The sequence below is a fragment of the Aquila chrysaetos genome, chromosome 4 (assembly GCF_900496995.4).
Source record: "Aquila chrysaetos chrysaetos chromosome 4, bAquChr1.4, whole genome shotgun sequence".
Classification (NCBI taxonomy): Eukaryota; Metazoa; Chordata; class Aves; order Accipitriformes; family Accipitridae; genus Aquila; species Aquila chrysaetos.
The window spans coordinates 49,758,254-49,780,032 of NC_044007.1; positions in this window are offsets into that span (position 1 = coordinate 49,758,254).

The window sequence follows — 21,779 nt, forward strand, 5'->3', positions numbered from 1 at the left end:
TCCCAGAAGGGAATATCATACTGTACTGGTTTGATGACATATAGAGTAATGCCTTAATATTTAGGAGTAGATCCTTTAAAATATTCATGTGCTTCCTATTGGACTAAGGGCTCAGATACAGAGTCAGGTCAGCATACATCAACACAGTGATCTGCCCCGGGAAATTTGAGGCAATTTGCCCTAGTTCAGCTTTCTGTAAGAGAGACTTAAGTAAGCCAGCTTACTTTGTATTTGCCTGAGGACACCCATGCACGTTGGCAGCTATTGTACTTCAAGTGATAAGCTGTGGGTTGTTAAGTGACAGTAATTCACACTAGTATCCAATGCACACAAAGTATGAATACTTGTGAGGGTGTTAGCCCACTTTCTGACTTCCAGTTGGGGTAAGAGTTTTGCCACCTCGTCTACCTGAATTTGCCCTCAGCACTACCAGACAGCCACCATCTCTGAAAGACAGAAGATGACAGGGCCACACAGCCAGCAATGACAAGAAGAGATGAAATATCATTTGCTTCTTACACTTGATGCCTGGAAATGGGAACAGGGAAAACAGTAGGAAGAAAATAAAAGTAAGATGGTTTTAAAAGTAGCGTAGGCAACTCCCAACCTCCCTGGCCACTTGTCCCTGCTCCCTGCCACCCTCCTTGTTGTGTCTGCAAAGCATATGTGGGAGCACAGAATGGACTGCATGAGGGATCTCACAGATTTGAAAATTAACCCCCACGAAAACTGCTTGTTTTCTACCAAGAAAAGTAATTTAGCTCTATGTACAAGCTCTGGGGTCAGTGTAACAAAGAGGGCAAGAACAAGTGGCTGCAGGGCTGTTTTAGCCAACATGACAATGGAAAAATGTCCATGTAACCACAACCACCTTCTTAATTTTCAATGTCTTTTGCTGCTCCAAGCTCTAATTCCAGCCACTCGGGACCTGATCTTGTTTCCACTTAAATAAATTGCAGGTTTGCCATTAACCTTGATAGGAGTAAGATTGATTCTTGATATGTAAAGGATATGATTCTCCGCATTTTTTCAAGGGTAGCATGGAGCAGTACACTGGCACCGAGTCCAGTCCTCTACAGTGGCTGCTCTGCAGTAGATACTTGGTCCCCGAGGAATCATACACCAAACTCTACAAGCCCCCCACAGAAAGGCTCCCAACATCCCAACATAGGAGAACAAGGGCTTGGCAAACTGCAGCTGATGCCACGGCAGGAAACGTTACTGTTCTGCAAGTATGGCCCTTTCATTAGCGCAGAAGGTAGGTCCCACGCACAGCGGTGGGTTCCTGCAGCAGCTAATGCCAAGCTAGGGCTGTTCTGCCAAAATGTCCCCACAAAAGAAAGGCCACAGAAGGAGGGAGGGAAGGACTGTGTCAGCAATAACTGAAGATAGTCTTCAGTTACAGTGAAACTACATGTGTAGGCTACCAAGTTCAAAGCAGATAAACACAGGCCTCCTTGCAGCTTCGCCACGGGTGGGAAGTCAAGGCCAAGAGGACCGAAGCCTGGCTTAACCCTGCAACCTGGCACAATCACAGAGCAAGTTACTCGCCCAGAGCAATGATGACTCTTAAGTGCCCCAGATTGGTCCTTTTTATCTCCATGAAGAAAGTAATCACGGCAAGGCTTTCTTTTTACCCTGGACACTGTTGCTTTCTGACCTGTTTCTCACCTTTGACAGGGTTTTGAGGTTTTAGTTATAGTCTGCTCTTTCTGCTTCTTTTTTCTCTCCCTACTCATATTTTAAAAGGTTTGTTGATGCAAATAAGCAACACAAAGGGGAAATGGACCTTCTTATGCTCCCTTATAACCTTAAATTTCATTCGTGGAGCAGAATCAGCCACACCAACCTGGAGGGATGTTTTGAGAAGCAACTAATCAACTGGTACAGTGAAGGTGTTCAGCTGTGATGTTGATGGGTCCCTTATGGAGCCAGTTATACAATGAAATAATAGTAATAATTTATACCACTGTTTTCTGTATCATACTGTGGTGGGTTGACCCTGGCTGGTCTCTAGGTGCCCACCAAAGCCACTCTATCCTCAGCTGGACAGGGGAGAGAAAATATAAAAAAAAGGTTGTGAGTTGAGATAAGGACAGGGAGACATCACTCGCCAATTACCCTCACGGGCAAAACAGACTTGACTTGGGGAAACTAGTTTCATTTATTACCAATCAAATTGGAGTGGGGTAATGAGAAATAAAACAAAATCTTAAAACACCTTCCCCCTCACCCCTCCCTTCTTGCCAGGCTTAATTCCACTCCCGATTTCTCTACCTCCTCCCCTCCAGCGGCACAGGGTGACGGGGAATGGGGGTTGGGGTCAGTGTCTCTGTTGCTCCTTCCTCCTCAGGGGCAGGACTCCTCACACTCTTCCCTTGCTCCAGCATGGGGTCCCTCCCATGGGAGACAGTCCTCCATGAACTTCTCCAACTTGGGTCCTTCCCACGGGCTGCAGTTCTTCATGAACTGCTCCAGTGTGTGTCCCTTCCACGGGCTGCAGTCCTTCAGGCACAAACTGCTCCAGTGTGGGTCCCCTGTGGGGTCACAAGTCCTGCCAGAAAACCTGCTCCAGTGTGGGCTCCTCTCTCCACAGGTCCACGGGTCCTGCCAGGAACCTGCTCCAGTGCAGGCTTCCCACAGGGTCACAGCCTCCTTGGGGCATCCACTTGCTCCGGCGTGGGGTCCTCCATGGGCTGCAGGTGGATATCTGATCTGCTGTGGACCTCCATGGGCTGCAGGGGGACAGCCTGCCTCACCATCGTCTTCCCCACGGGCTGCAGGGGAATCTCTGCTCCGGCACCTGGAGCACCTCCTGCCCCTCCTTCTTCACTGACCTTGGTTTCTGCAGGGTTGTTTCTCTTATATGTTCTCAATCCTCTCTCCCACTGCAGTTTCTTGTTGCACAGCAACTTTTTCCCCTTCTTATATAAGTTATCCCAGAGGCATTACCACCATCGCTGATGGCCTCGGCCTTGGCCAGCGGCAGGTCCGACTTGGAGCCAGCTGGCATTGGCTCTGTCAGACACAGGGGAAGCTTCTAGCAGCTTCTCACAGAAGCCACCCCTGTAGCCCCCTCTCTACCAAAACCTTGCCAAGCAAACCCAATACACATACCTTTTGTTTCAGAGTTGTTAGGTTTTGGTTGGTTTGGTTTTTTTTTCAGGAGATATATTTGTTGCATTTAGCTGACTCTTGGCCCAGATTTTCATTTGTAAGGAATGTCACAATTTAAGAGCCTAAACTTGTTGATGCTTGTTTTATTTATTTTCTCTAAGGAAAAATTTTGCATATCAATGGAAAATATGAGGGCATTTTCCTCAAATCATTTATTAGGGTAACTGTTAAAGAAGGCTGCTCACCGTGCACTGTGGAAGCGAAGGATACAGATGTCTTCGGGCATTCAAATGTCAGGCTGAACATTTGTGTGCTGCAGGAGTGACCTATGGGCTTTCTGCTGATGGCTCAGCTCTATTTTACATGTACTTTCTCATCACTATATTTTATTGTTGTTCATAGAAGCTCGCTTATGCATTCCCTTTCATTCCTTAATATTTTTCCAGATGAAAATCTGCCTGAAGCATTTTATGTACTGATAGAAGTTGTCCTCTTCTTTCTTTTGACTTAGGTTTTTATTTCACTTTTTCCTAAGAAAACTAGACAAAGCTGATAAGCTGGGGTATGTAAGGACAACAGAGATGCAAACATCTAGAGAGACAAATGGGATTATTCCTCAAGAAACCCATGCAAGTTTGCACAAGCACCAAGCAAAGCTGCCTGGAGTGTGTGGAGCATCCCGCCAACATGTAACCGCTTAGTAAGCTACTTTCCCAGCTGCTAGCTTGTTTAATTCTCTTGTCCATGTTTTTTTAAGTGTTCTTCCAAATGTCTTCCTTTTTTTTCCTCATGGCCTGTCACCATAGAAAGGTAACAAGGTGCAGGGTCTCCAAAGTGAACAGGCCAATTTGTGCTGATTCACAGCTGTCAACGATTGTGTTTTTCTTTTCTGTTTGACACCAATTTTCAGCCTGTAGCTGTTAAAACAGTCTACAGGAGCTGACAATTGTACACTGCTCTGTTAACAGGGGGCAAGAGGTAAGAGAAAGACATCCACTTTTGTACTTCCAAGACTGAAAGGCACATTGATAAACATGCAACACACTGCTACTCACAGAACCCAGTTACAAATGGACTTTAAATCTCTTTGCTGTCTTACTTTTTCTAGAAGTGTTAAGGAGGTAGCACTGTGAGGGCTAGACTATGCAGAGATACTTGGAAGAGTTATGGCCTGCTAATAGCCCATTTAACAGGTTAAACGAGCATAAATAAATGTAGGATTGTGTGTTTCACAAGATTTAATTTTATGCTAGTTTCTGTACTCATCGATTTTCCCCTTTCCTTTCCTTGAACAGCACCCATAAAGGGAAACTCTATAGGCTCACCTTCTTCGCACCCTCTTAATGAATACATATAGACAGTTAACTGCTGTAGGCCCCTACAATTTTAGCTTTAAGGGAAAGCAGGACATGCAGAAGTACAATGAATGAAAAGCAGAAGAACTAGAATATTGGTTTAAATGGGCATTATTCAAAGCAGCTGCCGCTGGGCATAGCATCTCTCCCTCTCTGTAGTGAGCTCCCTCATTAGCTGCCACGCAGGAAGGGGTGAGGTTGAGAGGAGCAGGACTGACACAAAGTGCTCTATTGATGGATGCGGATGTCTCCCACGGGCTCTTTGGGAGGCAGGCGAGGCTGGTGAGGGCTGCTGCTTCCTCTGAGGCGCTTGGACTTTGAAGTGTTAAGAGTTTTGCTTCATCCCTTCTGTAGACTGGTTGGCACTTCTGATAATTTTCGGTTAGTAAGAGCAGATAAGGGGGAAGGAACACAAAAGATCCATTTTGAAACATAAATGTGAAGTTTTAAAGGTTTAGTCATAAAGAAGGATTTGAGTAATCACATATTTGTATGATTTTGAAATGGCTGGGCCTGGTGCAGGGTCAGAGATCTTACATGCTATGGCACCCTGTGACTGCCAAATACTGGCAAAAATGGGTTGGTTGGTTTGTTTGTTTGTTTGTTTAAATAACTCAAGATTTGCTCTGAGGTGCAAAATGTATGAGTTTGGCTTGTATCTCAGTAATGCCAATTAATGATTAGTGGTACCAGCTGACTTCAGTTTATCCCGAGTCTAATATATTTGAAATCTGATTTTCTTTTTGAGTAGGATAGGTTCTTAAGTCTCATGGTACCTTCTTAATATTGGAGCATATATTGCCTCTGCTGAAATCATATAATTGTGTATTCATGGCCATCTCCTAGAGTTCCCTAATCTTGTTTGGATAGTGCACTGAGTTTGTTAATAGCAAACAGCATTTTTTATAGCTGGCCCTGCCCTGGATCATTCCAAAGTCTGATATTTATGGGTAGAAGAGAGTTTGATGGTGTTCCAGCAACAACCAGGACACCTCTAGACATAAACCTTTTTTCACAGACTGAGCCACCTGCATGTTATATTTTTGTGTTAACTTTGAAACCAGTAGACAATATATTTTAGGTAATGTGTCATTAAATGTAGTACCTTTTGGGATTAATAGCATTCTACATTCCTCATTTTTATGTTAGGGTTGCCCCATTGATCTTAAGTATGAAGTTAAAGGTATACTAGGGCCAGATTGACTCTTGACATTGCAAGATATTTAAAAAAACCTTGTAACAGCAGCTGAGGATCTGCATGCAAGTTCTTCCATGCACTGCTCTTGTATAGTAAGGGTGAGGCTAATATAGCAGCTTAATTCAGTGATTCATAGGTGTGGTAACTGCCCCCAGGGGACTACTGCAAATTGGCAGAGCAGAGCGGGCTTGCTCCTCCACCATTGCCCACAGGGTATGATTTCCCCTGTGTCTCCTAAATATGGAGCATTTTATCTGTGAAACCAAACTGGCCATAAAGTGCAGCAAGGAGATAAAAGAGTGATAGGATGCATTTTTTGTTTGTTGGATAGCTGCATCCATTGCTGTGTTTTAGTGTGGTTACGAGAAGTGTTAGTCAGAAGACCGGTGCTCTAGACACAGCACTGCCAACTGCGCTAATCATACCTTTGAAGAGACAGAGAAAGCTGTAGTCCAGAGGTATTAAACAACCTTCAGGCCAAGTGTCTAGTTAAAATTAATGAGCCAAAGTCACCAGCATGCTCTGGCTGTTCTGCACTGCCCAAGCTATAGAAAGGAGATGTAAAACTAGTCTGATGGGTCAGATAAACACTATTTGAAGTTGCTTTATATTTCTGAGAAGCACAAGAGGAGCTGGAACACCTGACCCAGGCTGTTCCCACTTCCCTCTCTGAGTCATGATGGTATTTAATTGCTAATGTTTCCAAACATATTGAAAAATGTATTAATATGGAAAGCAGGCAAATTAAGAGATCTAGATTGTTCTCTACCTTAGTGTGCTAATATTGATTATACTTTATAAAGCATGTAATTATGTTTCTGAGCACAGCAGTAAAATACACTGACAAGTTTTCAAGTACTGATCAAAAACCATACATTAGAGTGACAACACTATTCTTGGATTTTGAAGGAATTTGGCCATGTAATTGCCTTAATTTCAATAAAGAGAAGAAAATATGACTTGCTAGATCCACAAAAGCATTTAGGAGCCAGCACTCCATAAAAATCAATGGGAGATAAGTGTTTAAATGGCTTTGTGGATTCAGCTGTTATGTAAATGACAGAAGTCCCTACCTCTTCTGGACTCCTTATTTACAGGTGGAGGACAACATCGATTGCAGCATCTGTAAAATATCAAGGGGGAAAGAGAAAAAAAATCCCATACAAAGATTTCTGGTATCCACAGCTTTAGGGGTGTAATATCTCCTAAGTAATGTGGGGGGGGTTGGAAACAATTTGTCCTGATATTCAAAAAAGACTGTGCTTTCTGCAGCAAAGCCTGCATCATCTGATTCCTCAGTCTGTTTCAGGAAGCGTATAGAAAATACACACATCAATATGTCAAGCAATGGTTTGAGGCAAAAGTAGATGTTCTGGATGATTGAAATCTTTTCTGAGGTTTTCATACTTAAGAAAGGATTGATCTTCTGTCCCTGAAGTACCTCCAGCTCCCATGGATTTCAGAATGGCTTTTAGATACATGGCTATAAAGGGGATGACTCAGTTGCCTTTATTCTCCACAGATACATACAACTTCTCAACAATTTTATTAAAACATTATTCACAAGAAAAAGAAAAAAAATCTCTTATTTTCTGTGTTCATCTTTTGTTTCATACATAGGAATTAGCAAACTGTGCTTACTAGGTTAAGAAAGACCTCATTAAGTCAAGCCACTGAAGTATCTACAGTTTAACCTATTATAGCAAAGGAGGACAAAATGCATTCACAAATAGTATAATCACAGCATCCAAAAAAGGTTGTCAGATAAACTGTCCCAAATAGCAGATAGTGAGCTCTAAGTTTAAGAAAAACTCCTGAGGAAAGGACCTGTTTCCTTTCTATATTGCTAACTAGCATAGTTAGCAATACTATAAATAAAAATAATTCTGTAAACTTCATAGAATTACACCAACATGGGATAAAAAAAAAAAAAATCAGATTAATAAAACACACACTGCATCAGCTCAAACAAGACATTCCAGATGGATTAGGAATAAAAGCAGTTTTGAGCAGACCTCACCCATATCGCAGGCACATTCCTGCCACTGTATCTGTAACATGCCCTGATCTCTTTGGAAGCCCTTGCAGCGCACTGCTACTGTTCCCAGATATGAGGGCAGCATCCAGCATTTGGCTAGACCATGAGAGCTGGAGCCAGAACAGCTTCCTGCTGAGCAGACCTGAATAAAATTATCCAGAGGGCTTTGGTAAAAATTAGTGGGCTTCAGTAAAATTACTCAACAGACCTTAGTAAAAATTAATTGCATAGCCTAGCCTAAAGCACAAAGGAAAGCAGTACCAAATGAACAGCAGCTGAGTTTGGCTCACATTGGAAAGAACTAATTTGATGCTGGTCAAAAAAAAAAAGGGGAATTTATTTTGTTACTGATTCCAACAGGAAATGAAAGTAGATCTTTTTTAAGGCTGTTTGTTGAGTCATACCCGTCTGAAATTTTCTTCTTTGTACTTCTGGGAATTATATGCGGTGCCAAAGTACCTTCTTGTTTAAACAATGTTTTGGATTGCCAACGCAGGGAGGAAGGTATGCCATGGTTTCTGTAATTCAGCATAAAGAAGCAGACGAGGCTGGTTTGACCCCTGTGGAAACCTCAGCTATATTGAAGGTTCCTTGTATTTGGTAGAACTTCAATCAAAAGGGTCTGTATAATTCAACATCACTAGAACAATGGTTAATTTGAGAAAGTACAGGGATACAAATAGGCAACTGAAGAAATTAAATTCAGCAAGGCTGCGTAAGACTTTAGTAGGATTATGGAAAACACAAAACTATTCAGGCAACAGGCTGGGTTGCCTAGAAATGGGGTAATTGTTTAATGTAGTTTAAAAAAAAAAATCATTTATGCTCCTGGGGCCTCTATTGTTAACAGCTTGGTTATCTATTTATTTTCCACCTTTATCAAAGTATAGGTGAGCTCTACATAGTATAACCAGCTCACATCACTCTGCAAAATAATATTGTTTTGTGCAGTAGATACCCACATTTCCATGGAAAGGGATTCATTTTTCAGAGAATTATAGCCTTTGGAGAGAGAAAAGACCTATTAGGTCATAAAATCTGTTCCTCTGCCAGTACAGGATTTGTTGCATCTATGTATATTCATTAGTGTTTTGTTCAAGCTGTTTTTCAATAGAAGCAAGGGGACTTCCAGTGCTGAACTAGGGAAACAGAAGCACGGCTGTGTAGATCTCACCAGAATTTTGCCCCTAACACTCTGTCTACCTTTACAAGTGTTATATTAAATACACATTTTTCACTTTCAGAAATGCCTCTACTAGCCAACTGTTTATTACAGTTGCATCTTAATTTAAATAAATAATTTCTTCTCTTTCAGACAGCTTTTGTGTCTCACATTTTGGCAGAATAGAGGTTATTGAAATTTAAGAAATGAAAATGATTCCTTTTTGAACTTTCCATGTTTCTGAATATGGTAACAGGATGTAGGGGTTGACAGGTCACACTTCTGAAGAAAAAGCCATGTACTATATGTCAACATGATGTAACATTTCACCTGTCTGTCTTATCTGAATTTCAGACAAATCTGCATTATAGGTGTTTATCTCCACTTTTGAAAAGGCTTCCACCTATGCTTTAAATCAAATGAGAACTTGCATATCATTAAAATCAAGCCCAAATAAGGGCTCGAGGTCGAGCATGTATTAAACTGTTTTTAAATGTCTTTAATGAGCTTGCTAGTTCAAGAAAAATAGCAAGATAAGTACCCTTTCTTGTTCTCATTCATAAATGCTTTTCACTATAAAAAACACCTAATTTCACCTAAATCCAATTTTCTTGGGTGAAATTCAGCTCAGCTGTGCAAATATAGAAGGACTTATTAGCAAGCACATGATCATAAACCTTACTACACAAAATCACATAGAATTTCACATAATTTCATAGTAGACACAAGTCTTACTTCCTGGAAGCTGAACTCAAAATTATTTTTTACTTTTTCATAATTTTAAATAAGTCTTTGTATGAATTCCCAAAGGTGCTTTGGGGGTTATTTTATCATTGTTCCTACACTTTTTGTGGATGATAAAATGAATAGTCTGACTGATCTAGTGATAACCAAAATCCCTGTGTCTACACTGGCCACTCAAATCATCTTAGCGCTTTTACAGGGGGATAAAAGAAATAGAAAAGTGCTAAGATAATTTCCTTGGCTCCTTGTTCACAGGAGTAATTGCTTAGTTTTGTAAGCCAACTTGTCATGTGATTTGGCCACTTTGTGTTGACCAGTCCTGGCATTTTAGCACCTTTCTGAAAAAAGCATGCATAAAGACAATCCCCTAAAAGGGCATTAAGACAGGTTTTTTTCTGGTGAAAGAAGACTGAATCTTACAGCCATCATTTGCCACTGGACTTTGTCATTCGACTTGACAACAAAAAAAATTAGCAATATCAACCTGACTTCACTGAGTATAATATGAACATGTTCAGCTATTGAAGAATCCTTTCAGTGATACTTGTCTGTGGCCATCTAGAAGGACAAGCAGGAAAGAGACCTCCTCTGTGTGCGCCCATGTGTAGGAGCATACCGTACCTCAGGAGTCTGCACAAACTTTCAGGAAGCTATTAGAAAGGTTGCACGGTTCATAAAGCAGCAATGCTTCTAGACGGTATCATATTGGTCAGTCTCGCTGGTGCTGTAATCAGCAAAATTGCCCAGACTGGAGCTCCTTCAGTATAAACAGGATGGTGAGACTGACAAGGTATTTTCAAAGACCTCTGCTATGAGACACATATTCCTGGTTATTGAAAAACCAGATCTGTCAAACTTTTGGCTTCTTGCATGTCTGTATTCCCTCTGGCTTCCAGGGGCAGGTTTCCAGCCAAGGTGGTGAAGATCGAACATGGTTGATTGTGTTCACAATGGCTGGTGGATAGACATTCTGCTAAGGTCTGCCTGTCACATTATTTTTATAGGTTCTGACAACAGCATAGTCAAGTTTATGAAACAGATGATTCATACTGTGTATGGCTTTTTATGCATCTGAGTTGTATATACATATGTATTAAAAACATAGTGGGAACTGTTGTTGCAGAATACGCCTGCATAAGGAGAGACAGTAATTCTTCTTGAAGGGGAGGACCCACAAAACTGACATTTGGGCACACTGAAATGCTGTTCTAACGAGATAAGCAGCCATTTAAAACTTGTGTTCCACCGTATTTTGAACTGCATTATTTTCTATGCATCTAAAACTTTATTAGCAATATAAGGGTTTGTCTGGAAGTAATGTGCATTTATTTGTACATATCTTACAGTAAGAAACATGTTAAAAAGCCCCGATAGTCCGTTCTTTGGTTGAATGATGGTCATGTGGGATTTACAATTGAATTATAAGGACAGGAGGACAGGCAGAAGACAAGTGACAAAGACAAGACTCTCTTTTCCAGCAGGGAAGAAGAGCTGTAATGAGCAAAACTCCCAACTTGATCTAATTTAGAGCCAAGCAGAGCTTCAGGAATGTGTGGGAATTAATCTTCTTATTTATCCAGAATGAAGGAAGAGAATTAAGGGCAAGTGGAATAGCACTGAAATGGACAGATTTGTATTCCCTCCTGAAAAACATTGCATCTAAGTGCCTGACAGCTAAAGTTCATAAGTGCAACAGCAGATTTTTAAGAAACTATACAGCCTTTCTGTTTGTTCTTTTTTGATGGGGGATGGGAAAGAGAGTCTGGGTTTGACCAATAATGTGATCATTGTTGAAAATCTACAGCAGTACAAGAAATGAATGGGGAATATAGTCATAAGAAATAGGAAAATAAAAAAAAATAAATAAAAAAGAAGAAAAGAGTAATGAGTTTTCCTGACTTAGGCCCCAGCTAAGCAAAGTGTCTAATCAGAGAACCAAGGATTTGCAGTGTTAGGCCTTTCAACTTGAAGAGATGTGATCAGCATGCCAGCATTGCTGTGGTTTCTGCTTATCTGGGTTCCTACAGTTTCCAAAAAGACATATCAAATCTCCACCGGTCTGCTCAAGCAATTTGGTTTAAGCCTAAATAAAATGAAATATATGAATGACCCATAGAAATCATTCCATGTTGGGAAACTCATAATGTTGCTACTGCTCTTTGATAAAAGCCAAGTCACATAGTTAGACTTAGCTTCCACATACTTAGTCCTATAGTTGCTGGCTTTTTGCACTCACGTGTATTTTTACGTCCCCTTCTCCACAAGCTTATTTCTTCTTTCATTTTGGCAGCTTGCCAGTATAGTAGCCAGATCCCCTATTACATGCCAATTAATCCCTACTTAATGAATTTGAGTCATTTGTATTTTATTGTACACAGTACGGAAATACATCACGGCAAAATGTAGTATAAATAAGGCATGGATTAGTCAAGTATAAAGCCTTTATTGTCCTCTACTAGATGTGCATGTATCATTTCAAATTAAAATAACCAATGTCCTGCTAAAGTAGCCTTTTCCATTGTATTTGAGAAGCTTTTTAACAATTTTTTCCAACATAATGCTAACAGTGTAACATGCCACGTTTAGTTTTAGAAACACAGATGAGATGTAGAGATGAGATGCAGAGTTATGGTACTGTGCAGTTCTAACAAATAGAAACAATTGTGTAGTAGTAATATCATAGGCTGCAATCAATTTCAAAAGGCAATTGTATCTAAGGAGGTTTCTGCATACCTGTGGCCTCTGCCCAGAGAAAAGCATGTTTGCTCCTATAAGCCAAAACCCAGGACAGTTGCACGCTCCCGCCAAGGCAGGGGCATGTGTGTGGAAAGGCAATGATGGGGCAGAGTCAGGAGATACTTTAATTGGATGCCCATAGTGGATTGTTGAATCTACCTCTGCTTAAAGTACATACTAAGATCCAGCTGACTTTAGTGAGGGTGCTCCTGTGAGTTAACAGGATGCTCAAGCACATTGCTGAGTTGCAGACTTGGCTTTGGCCTCCTTAGGGCACAGTCCCACACTATGACTGAGCTGACAAATGGTCCACAGTGTCTGAAAGACAAAGCTTTTGCCCCCTCTTTCCTTTTCTTCCACTCCCCTGCCTGCCCGCTTACTACACATTTACCCTCTCCCCTCCATTTCATCGACTTCAGTGCTTGGCTGACCCCTACGTAAACTCATTCAGTTTGTTCTACAAGCAAAAAAAGTCCATATTCACTCTTTTGCCACATTATTTTCTGCCATTTTAGTAAGCTGAGGTGCTGTGCTGCGCTCCAACAAGCACCAAAGCCAGTACAAAATAAGTGGACGTCCAGGAGCAAGAGGGGAGGAGAGCTTGGAGGGAAGGAGGGGCTTCACCCTCATTGCAGCTGCTCTTAATTCATATCAGGTTGCATTAGCCACTGTTTAAAAGCAAAGTGACTTCTGTAACTGCAACATAGTGCCACCTCTTTAAACACACTTGTGTTCATAAAGGCGTTGGCTGAACTGATCTTGTTAAGTCCAGTTTCAGTTATAAAGCCCTACAAAGGCATTTTATTGCATAATATTATTATGATGCCTAGATGCTTCACTCAAAAGTCAAAAGGAATTAAAGCTCTATAACACAGCAAAACTATGTAGCCAATTAGAAGACATAAAATGTTCAGACAGAAATATCTGCATGTTTAAGAATAAGAAGGATTTAACTTTTAACCAACCTTATAACACATCCTTGTATGCATCCTTTACTTGTTAATCTGATTTTATTTAGTTCTAAAAAGGGGCTTTGCATACTAATTCAGATTAATCAAGTCTGACTGCATGTAATTAAAAATTAGTAAGACAAAGGCAGACCCTAAATCAATTCTTAAAGAACATCTTCCTTCAACTACAAAAGATTAGGCTTTATGCATCGGTTGTTCTGAAAGGAAAAACAGTTATTATTGAAGAGCATGCTAACATTTTATCATTAAAAAATGAAGCACGTTTGCCTAACAAAATTAAATGATCCAGACAATAAAGCACATTTGCAGAGATCAAGAATGATAAAACCAACAGTAGAGTAAAATCCAATGCAGAAAATATTAAAGCCCATTCCTGCAATGAGCTTCTGGCAAAGGACCTCTGTGCAATAGAGGTCATATAACATTTCAGTATTTGCACTGGATATAACCCAGGGAACTAAATCTGAGCCTACAGTGGAAAAAATATTAGTATTTTCTGTGCAACTCATAATCAATGCAACCTGCACCTTAACTTGCATGAAAATTAGGAAAACTACCTTAATTACCTCACCTTTTTTTAAAATCCATTTTGAATTTATTTGAGAAGCCTTATTCACCCAGTTTACTGCAGTTGGATACCGCTTATCAAAGCAAAAGATCAGAATTTCCAAAGCTTCTCGTAATTTTTTTAAATTTAATTTTACAAAGAGAACATTTGGAATTCTTACAAAAAAAAAAATTGTAAATATACAAATCTCTTTAAAACAAAGAAAGAACTTTGTTACGGGGACAATGAAATGACCCAGAGCAGACACACAACTGTTCCTTTCACAACTAAGGTCACGTCCTCACTTATTTTATGTGAAAGGAGCAAAGGAAGACTAAAATTCAACTCTGCACCCAGCAAATGGGTCACGTTCTGCCCTTTGCAAGTCCCATTTATGTTATTTAATGTCCTTCAAGGGAGTCTTCAGCCTGCCTTAACATGTAAATAAGTATTCCCCTGCTCCCACCATCTCTGTCACACGTATCAGGGCAGGAAACATGGCAGCCCTGCCAGCAACTGTTAAAACCATGGTGAGGTTATGATCACAGTGGCAGGGGAAGTCCTCCTTTGGGGCCTGAATATAAACCACTGTGGCCGTTATTGTCCACGCAGGAGAACCTCAGGGAGTGATGAGCCTCTGTGTGTTCACTTGCAGTGGCGCATCCTCAGCAAATGGAGGACCTCTCTGGTGAAAGGTAGGGGACACGGCACTCACCTCCAGCAGCTGGCACTGACTTACCACACCTGGAACTGATGCTGCACTTCAACTCAGGGCGCCAATAGCTCCTGAAATACAAGTAAGGAAGATTGGCATTTACTAAATCATCCTTCAAGATGGACCACAAAGTGTAGGCTTTTTCCTGTAATAGGTATTTATTGATACTAAAACTCAAGAGTTGTCACTAAAATTAGAATTCAATATATTGAATTCTGTTCTTCAGAGGGCATCCCGTCTCCAAAAGTCTTATTTACTTCTTTGGGGTCAGCATTTTATGATGAACACTGTCTTGTCCATGTCACTGTCTGCTTACAAATGGCCACTGCAAGTATTTGAGTAACAAGGGATTACAGAATACGACACAGTTACAGTTGCAAATATATTAAATATAGAGCTTAAATTTATCTCAGGATACGTTAGACATCCTCTGGGAAAGCTGCGCAATGCGACCATGCTTTCTATTTTTGGCAATAATTAAACTATACTACGAAGAGTTATTAGACTAAATGACACTCTAAACCCCGAAAGCAAAATAGCTAACATCCCAATATGATGTTCTTAGTCCTGTCTCATACCTCATTCTTTTCAGTTCTACTGCAAATGAAAATTAGAGTCAATGGAAACTAAAAAGGTATGCTTTTTTATGCATGGGCTAACATATTTAGCTGGCTGAGAAAATAAATACTGTTTACCTTTTTCTGTTTAAAAGTGTAAATCGTTGTGCTGCACGAATTTGTAAAGTAAAATTGCTCAGTACTTATCCATCTCTCATGCTTATCTTCTAAATCAACAGTGATAAAACCAGAATTTTGAAAGTAATAGAGTATATAATAGGAAATTCCCTTTGTCACTTGCATTAACACAGTGTAATGAAGTACAAAATATGAAAAAATAAACTATGATTCTGACAATAGTCACTTGGAAGATAAACTTATCATGGCTTATATATCTTCTTTTAAATAATGCATCACACGTTTTTCTGAACGACTGCAGTTCCTTCTCAAGGTGTTGTAAAAACTGAGCAACCTGAAGCATATTTATACAGATTAAGTGGTTTCTAATACTCCAAAGAGCACTTAATCTGCATGAATGTGCTTCGTGTTGCTATGTGCCTCTAAAGCCTGAACAAGGAGCCTAAGTGATTCTGAAAGTCTGCAGCACATTTGTATTTTGATAAGTCAAACAAAGGCGAAAATGGAAGAAATGTTAATTGGCCCTGGCAAGCAAGACAAGCAACTGGCAATCAGATGATTTCCAGCCTGAGCTTCTTATTCTCCAGCCATGTCCTTAAAACATTTCAAGTTATACTAATAACTCAAGTTATTATGCTAATATGGACTCAAATAATGCTGGAAATGATGTATCCTTGATAAAATGTTCCATAATCACCATGACTGATGTTTATTAAAATGCTGCCCTAGAAACTGAAGCAAAGGCCAGTTGTTTTACCTTAAGGGTTCTGCTATGATATTTGTCAAATATTATGTGTTTATTGCTTTTTCTACACAGAATATCTTAATGTGAGAACAGCGGTAAAACACTCAGCAAAAGAGCCTTCAGATTTTGCCACCTTCCTCTGGCACAACCAGAAGCTGGTTATTCAATAGGTAGCCAATATATCTACACGGCATGCTGAAATCTAAATACACACACAGGAAAAGAGAGAATTTCAAAATTTAAAAACTGATCTTTATACCAGTTCCGCACTTTGTCCTATATCGATTAAAATAAGAGGAGGAAATTACACCAGCAGTATTAGCACATGACTGATTGCTTTTACTGACTACTGCGGGGGAACAGTCAGCAGTGTGTTTTGTTGCAGATGTCCTTCCTCTTCCAGTGTTTGAGATGAGGACACAGAGATGTCTTGTGATGTGCAGGAGGAAGACATTCTCCCACTCTTTTTGCTTGTAGGAAATGAAGAAACTTGGCGGTAGATAGGCTTTGAAGGCACTGTGGCATATATGAAAATTGTTTCTCACCTAATTCATACTGTTATGGAGAAAACCTTTGAAAGACTGTCAGAATATAGCAAGGTGTACTATTTAAGTTTCATACAAAATACATACAAAGCATCAGCCCCTTTTTTTTGTTTTACTCTATGCAAAGTAAGAGTGCGTGGGATCTTGTAGAACATATAACAAATATTCAGTACAAACTATTTTTCCAGCAGCTGGGTCCCAGAGCTGTATAAATATCTCCAGAAAGCAGTGCCCAAGGCTTTAAGAGTATGTGAAATGAAAAGGATACATCTGTCAGCTGGTATGTAGCACAGGAGGCAAACTGCTGAGTGAATTGGCAAGGGAGAAGCGAAGATGATAATGAAGACAACACTAAAGTCACTAGAAGAGATGGAAGGTAACATTTCCTGGTCTTCAGTTCAGCATGGTTCATAGCGCTGGATCATTTGGAATAGTTCATCGGTTCTTAAGGCATAAAGGTACTTTCTTCACAGAGTACTTGTCCCAGATATCTTCTACTGATGCCTGTCCTGAGAGACAGAAACAGTTTTCCAACCTAATAAACAATTCACAAAGTGTTTGCCACAGAAGAGCAAGGAACATTTGGGGTTCATAAAGGGCTACTACAATAGCTGTAGAGAGAAAAAAGAAGTGAAGGAAAAATGATGAATAGCTCAGAGGTGCCATTTCTTTTTCTTGTTTATGTTTTTTCTAAGTTTATTTATTGTAATCCTAAAGTAGCATTCTAAGCTGGCCCCAACCTCAGGGGGAAGAGAGGTCTGCCATAATGTCTTTGAAAGGGAAAGCTACAAGTGAAGAAAAATACAGGCATATAAATGGATGGTTCAACATAAACGGTTAGGCTACAATAATAAATTATGTCCACAAATACATTTGTGTGGGATGTGCACTAATTTCAACTGTTCAGACACCCCCATGTTGAACTGGTCCTTTGTATGCATAGGGACAGGATGTTTTCTACCTTGTCAGCTTAAAATGTTAGAGGTAATAAAATCAGTGCAATGTGCAAAGCATGACACATACCAAATGGCTCCTTCCTCACATTTGTCACTTTACTGAAGCCGTAAAACTTGGGCATGCAGTGGGGGAATTAGTGGCATTTGGTTTTTTTAAATACCTGGGTGGAAGTGTGGTTATTTTGGTGATGAAGCTGGGTAAGTTTATAGGTGGAGCAGAACAGACAGATCCTCTGCCCTTTTTTGGATGCTCAGGAGTTAAATTCTAGCACCCATTTCAGAGGTGCAAAAGAGTTTTCCCTGCCATCGTTAATGCTTTCTTACTATTGTTGCTTGGAGGTTTTAAGGTACCTCTGAGGTGTCCCAGAAATGGAATTCTGCAGAACAGCCAATCCCCAGCAAAACCTTTGGCTTTTGAAAAAGCCTAGCAGGTCCAGTGCCATAACACTGCATTTGATTTGCATGCTCTAGGATGGTTTATTCTGCATTTTGCCACACACTGCTTCCAAAGGAAATTAGATCGTATGGTGAGCAATTTGCCTGTGTGTGCAATTTACCATCTTTGCCTCTAACGGATGTGGGTATCCCAGCAGGAATGGACTAACGGAACTTTTGTTACTCAGTTGTTTGCCTGCTGTGAAAGGGCACCCGCCCTCACCTCCAGTCTCCATCTCTCCGTCCTCCAACCAACCAAAGTGCTAAGTAAGTGCAGCATGTTGCCTAATGCTTGTACCTCTGCTATGCCACTGCTAGGTTACTTTTTGAACTGGTGCTGTCAGGCAGCTATTTTCAGCTTCCCTATTACCACTGTCATTCCTATGTTCAAAACATACCACACTACTGGGACACAGCCCCTGCAGGACCAATGCTCCAGCTCCTCTAATGCCTCCCATCTCTCCGAGCTCTGGACTTGCCACCCTGCCCTCCGAGGGTGCAAACGCTGGAAGGAGGGTGATTCTCCTTCCAGCGGGCTGTCAGGGCCAAGGGGTCCCGCTAGGTCCCAGCATACTTCTGACCTTTCTTTTTGGGAGTTGGAGATCAGCAGTGGATACGGGGACCAGAAGGTCCTTTTATAGCAACAAGGGATTTCATTGTCACTGCTTCTTGTGTGCATCTCTCTCTGTTACCACTGGGAAGAAATCGTAGCACAAAAGATGTTCAAAACAACAAAAGCGATAACCTTTTTCAAGTTCACCAGTATTTTTGTATCACACTTCTGTAGATCCAAATTTCCCCAAATTCCCCCTTTCTTCTCCCTCTGCCTTGTCTTTCTGGCTGAAGCTCTTGCCAAGCTAATGAATCCAACATAAGCAGGCAAAGCAATACAATAATCCAACCAAGACAAAGTAGTCATAAATTATTACAGGCAGCTCCAAATCCAGTCTGCTGTTGTCTTGGTGACTGACTGGGAAGCACCAATAATTTTTTTGTTTCTTCTCAGGCTGCAAGATGTCATCCACATTTGTCTGTCTTCCCTCTCCCCTGTTCCCAATCCTTCCTTTTCCAGCCCTTACCCCCCCCCCCCCCCCATCTTGTTTTCTGATGAGAGAACTTTGGAGTTAAGCAATCCTTGAACTTTCAGTATTATCTGCTACTGTAGCTTTTTCTTCATATTTTATTATTTTTTTAACAAGAGCTCAGAGGCACCAGACCCTTAGTCCTGTGAAAAGTCCCCTTCTCCCTGCAGTTCTTGCATTTCCTTTTTATAGGCTGTCATGCAGCCTTGTGTGACGTGTTAACTCAGTCCAGGAGCCAGTATGCCACTTTGCCACCCTGCTGCTTTGTGTTCCTTTGGCTCCTCTCTATCAAGCACACTGATATTTCTACTGCCTATTTCTGACTCGGAGAAAACAAATAATGGAGCTGACCTCATCCTGGAAAATAAAGCGGTCTTTTACCTGGACTCATGGCAGCAAAGGGGCTCAGGACACCATTTCCCCTCGGCACTGCTTCTTTGCTCTCTTTTTTATTGTCACGCAGGCTCTGCATAGAAGAAAAGGTCTAATAAATGTTTTCATTTTTTTTAATCCAAAGTTAATACTTTTATGGGTTTCATTCTCTGCTCTCTAATTATTTTTTTTTAATGTTTTCCTGTTGCCTGTAGAACACATAGGGGTGAGGCGGTTTATACCTTCTTCAGTTACACGAGAAATGATGGACACTAATATATCATATGTTTACTTAAACTACATATTCTGTCTTCCGTCAAAAGAGAGTATAGAAATTTGCCTAGACAAAGCATATATCAAGTACGGAAAACTGCAAATGCAGACTATGTGTATATTTGATGCCACAATATGTTAGAGTAAGGAGTTTACAAAAACAAAAAGAGATATATAATTCCTATCAACCTACCTAGCTGCCTTTGCTTCCTTTGAAAATTTTCTCTTTAAAAGTTGAAAGCAGTATACAAGAGTATAAGCACACACTATGTTTAGGAATTAGCTGGAGTTGTGGTGTTATATGCCTGTAAGGCAACATTTTGAAAATTTGACACTAAGAAGGCACAGTGTAGAGATGTTTACAAAAGCAGGTGAGGGGGGAGCTGTTTGGTTCAAAATGGGTCATTGCATTAGGATCTCAGTACCATGTGTTAGAACCAAAAAAGAAAAAAATATTACTCTAGTGTTCCTATTACTAACTACAGATTATAACACAGGTGTGTTATTTTCACCCACAATTATATAGGTGACTCTTACCAGGTTTCTCTTTCATTTCCTAAACAGGAACATGGGAGTAAATGTCTTGAATGTTCACAGCTGGGATTTTTAATTTGCAATTCCCATAAATAGTTGCACTATTAAAGATGACACTGTGATTACTCACCTTAAATAAAGAGAAATTGTGAAGATGGCTGGAGTTCAATTCAGCAGAGTAAATACTTGTAATACAGCTATATGTGGAATAAATTCTTCTTTAAAATTATTCTGAAATATGTGCTTGCCTGAACACATATCAAATTTACATCTGAGATCAGAGAAAGACCCAAGAAAATGATGCCAGTCATATTCTTGGCAGCCATCAACAGGGTAATGCTGTCAAATATGGTATAAATTTCCTCTTAACACATTGTACATTCTGCTTATCTTGCCTCACCCACAGCCACACAAACAGGAGGAGGTGGAGGCTGGCGACAGCTTGGTGACCAGACAGGACCAACAGGTGGCCCTTAAACACCCAACAGCACTGAGTGTGTCAGAGACAAGGTCCAAACAGCCCCCAAAAAAGGAGTAATCTCCACCAGGAAGAAACAAACACAGGGGAAGACTCCTTCAGCTGATATAATAAACCAAGGAGTCACAAAAAGGCAGGAATAATCCCGTGTCCTTGGTGACTGCAGCAAAAAACACATCTGTGAGCAAAGGATACAAAAAGAGGCTGGCAAAATGACAGAGAAGAGAAGAAAAGCCAAGGAGCAGCACCCAAAAAAAGAAAAGATGAAAAGAGCTAGGTGGAGAATTGAGAAGACATTTGCCGTCATGATGGAAACAATTAATGGCACCCTCTGGTAATAGCTGTTCACTCAGCAGCAGTGGGTTTTAGGATGGTTTTGGGAGTTTCCACCTACCTTCTTTTCCTACTGCTATTTTTTTCCCACCACACCCTCATTCTCCTGGCACTGTCACTTCTTGCAACCTGGATAGAGGAATTGCTCCCACTTGAAAAGTAAACCAGCATAAATAAAAATGAAAAGAAGGGCTGTTGTGGACAAAAATAGCTGACGGGGTGAGGATCGCTCAAGATGGCACCATTATTAGAAAGTGAACTTTGCCATTCTGTCCCATGCACCTTCACAGTAACACCCTCCTCCAATACTGCTGCGCTCTGCTCTAATCCCTTGCAAAGCCATAATAGATGGATGCAATCAAATGACTCTCTCCTCCTGCCTGCCCGGGGTCCCTGCTCCCTCAGACAAGAGCAGGCTGGGCTCCTCGGGGAGCCCGGGGAGACAGGCACCCACTGCTCGGGCATCTGAGAGCAGCTCTGCTGGTTGCTTCCCCTCAGTCAGAAATCTGATTCAAAAGGACAAGCTAAAAGGTCGGTGGAGTAGTCTGACATTCCCCTCTGCACAGCGACCCTGCTTCAAAAGATGAGATGAAAGGCAGCCTCACCTTCCTACCCCCCTCCCCAAGGCCCCTTAACCAAAGGCTTGGTTGTTAATATGCTCTCCGGGCAAGTGGGATGCTTAAAAACACATTTTAAAAATGAAATTACCTCAGTCACATTTTGGGAAGTGCCCTGTATGGCTGACACA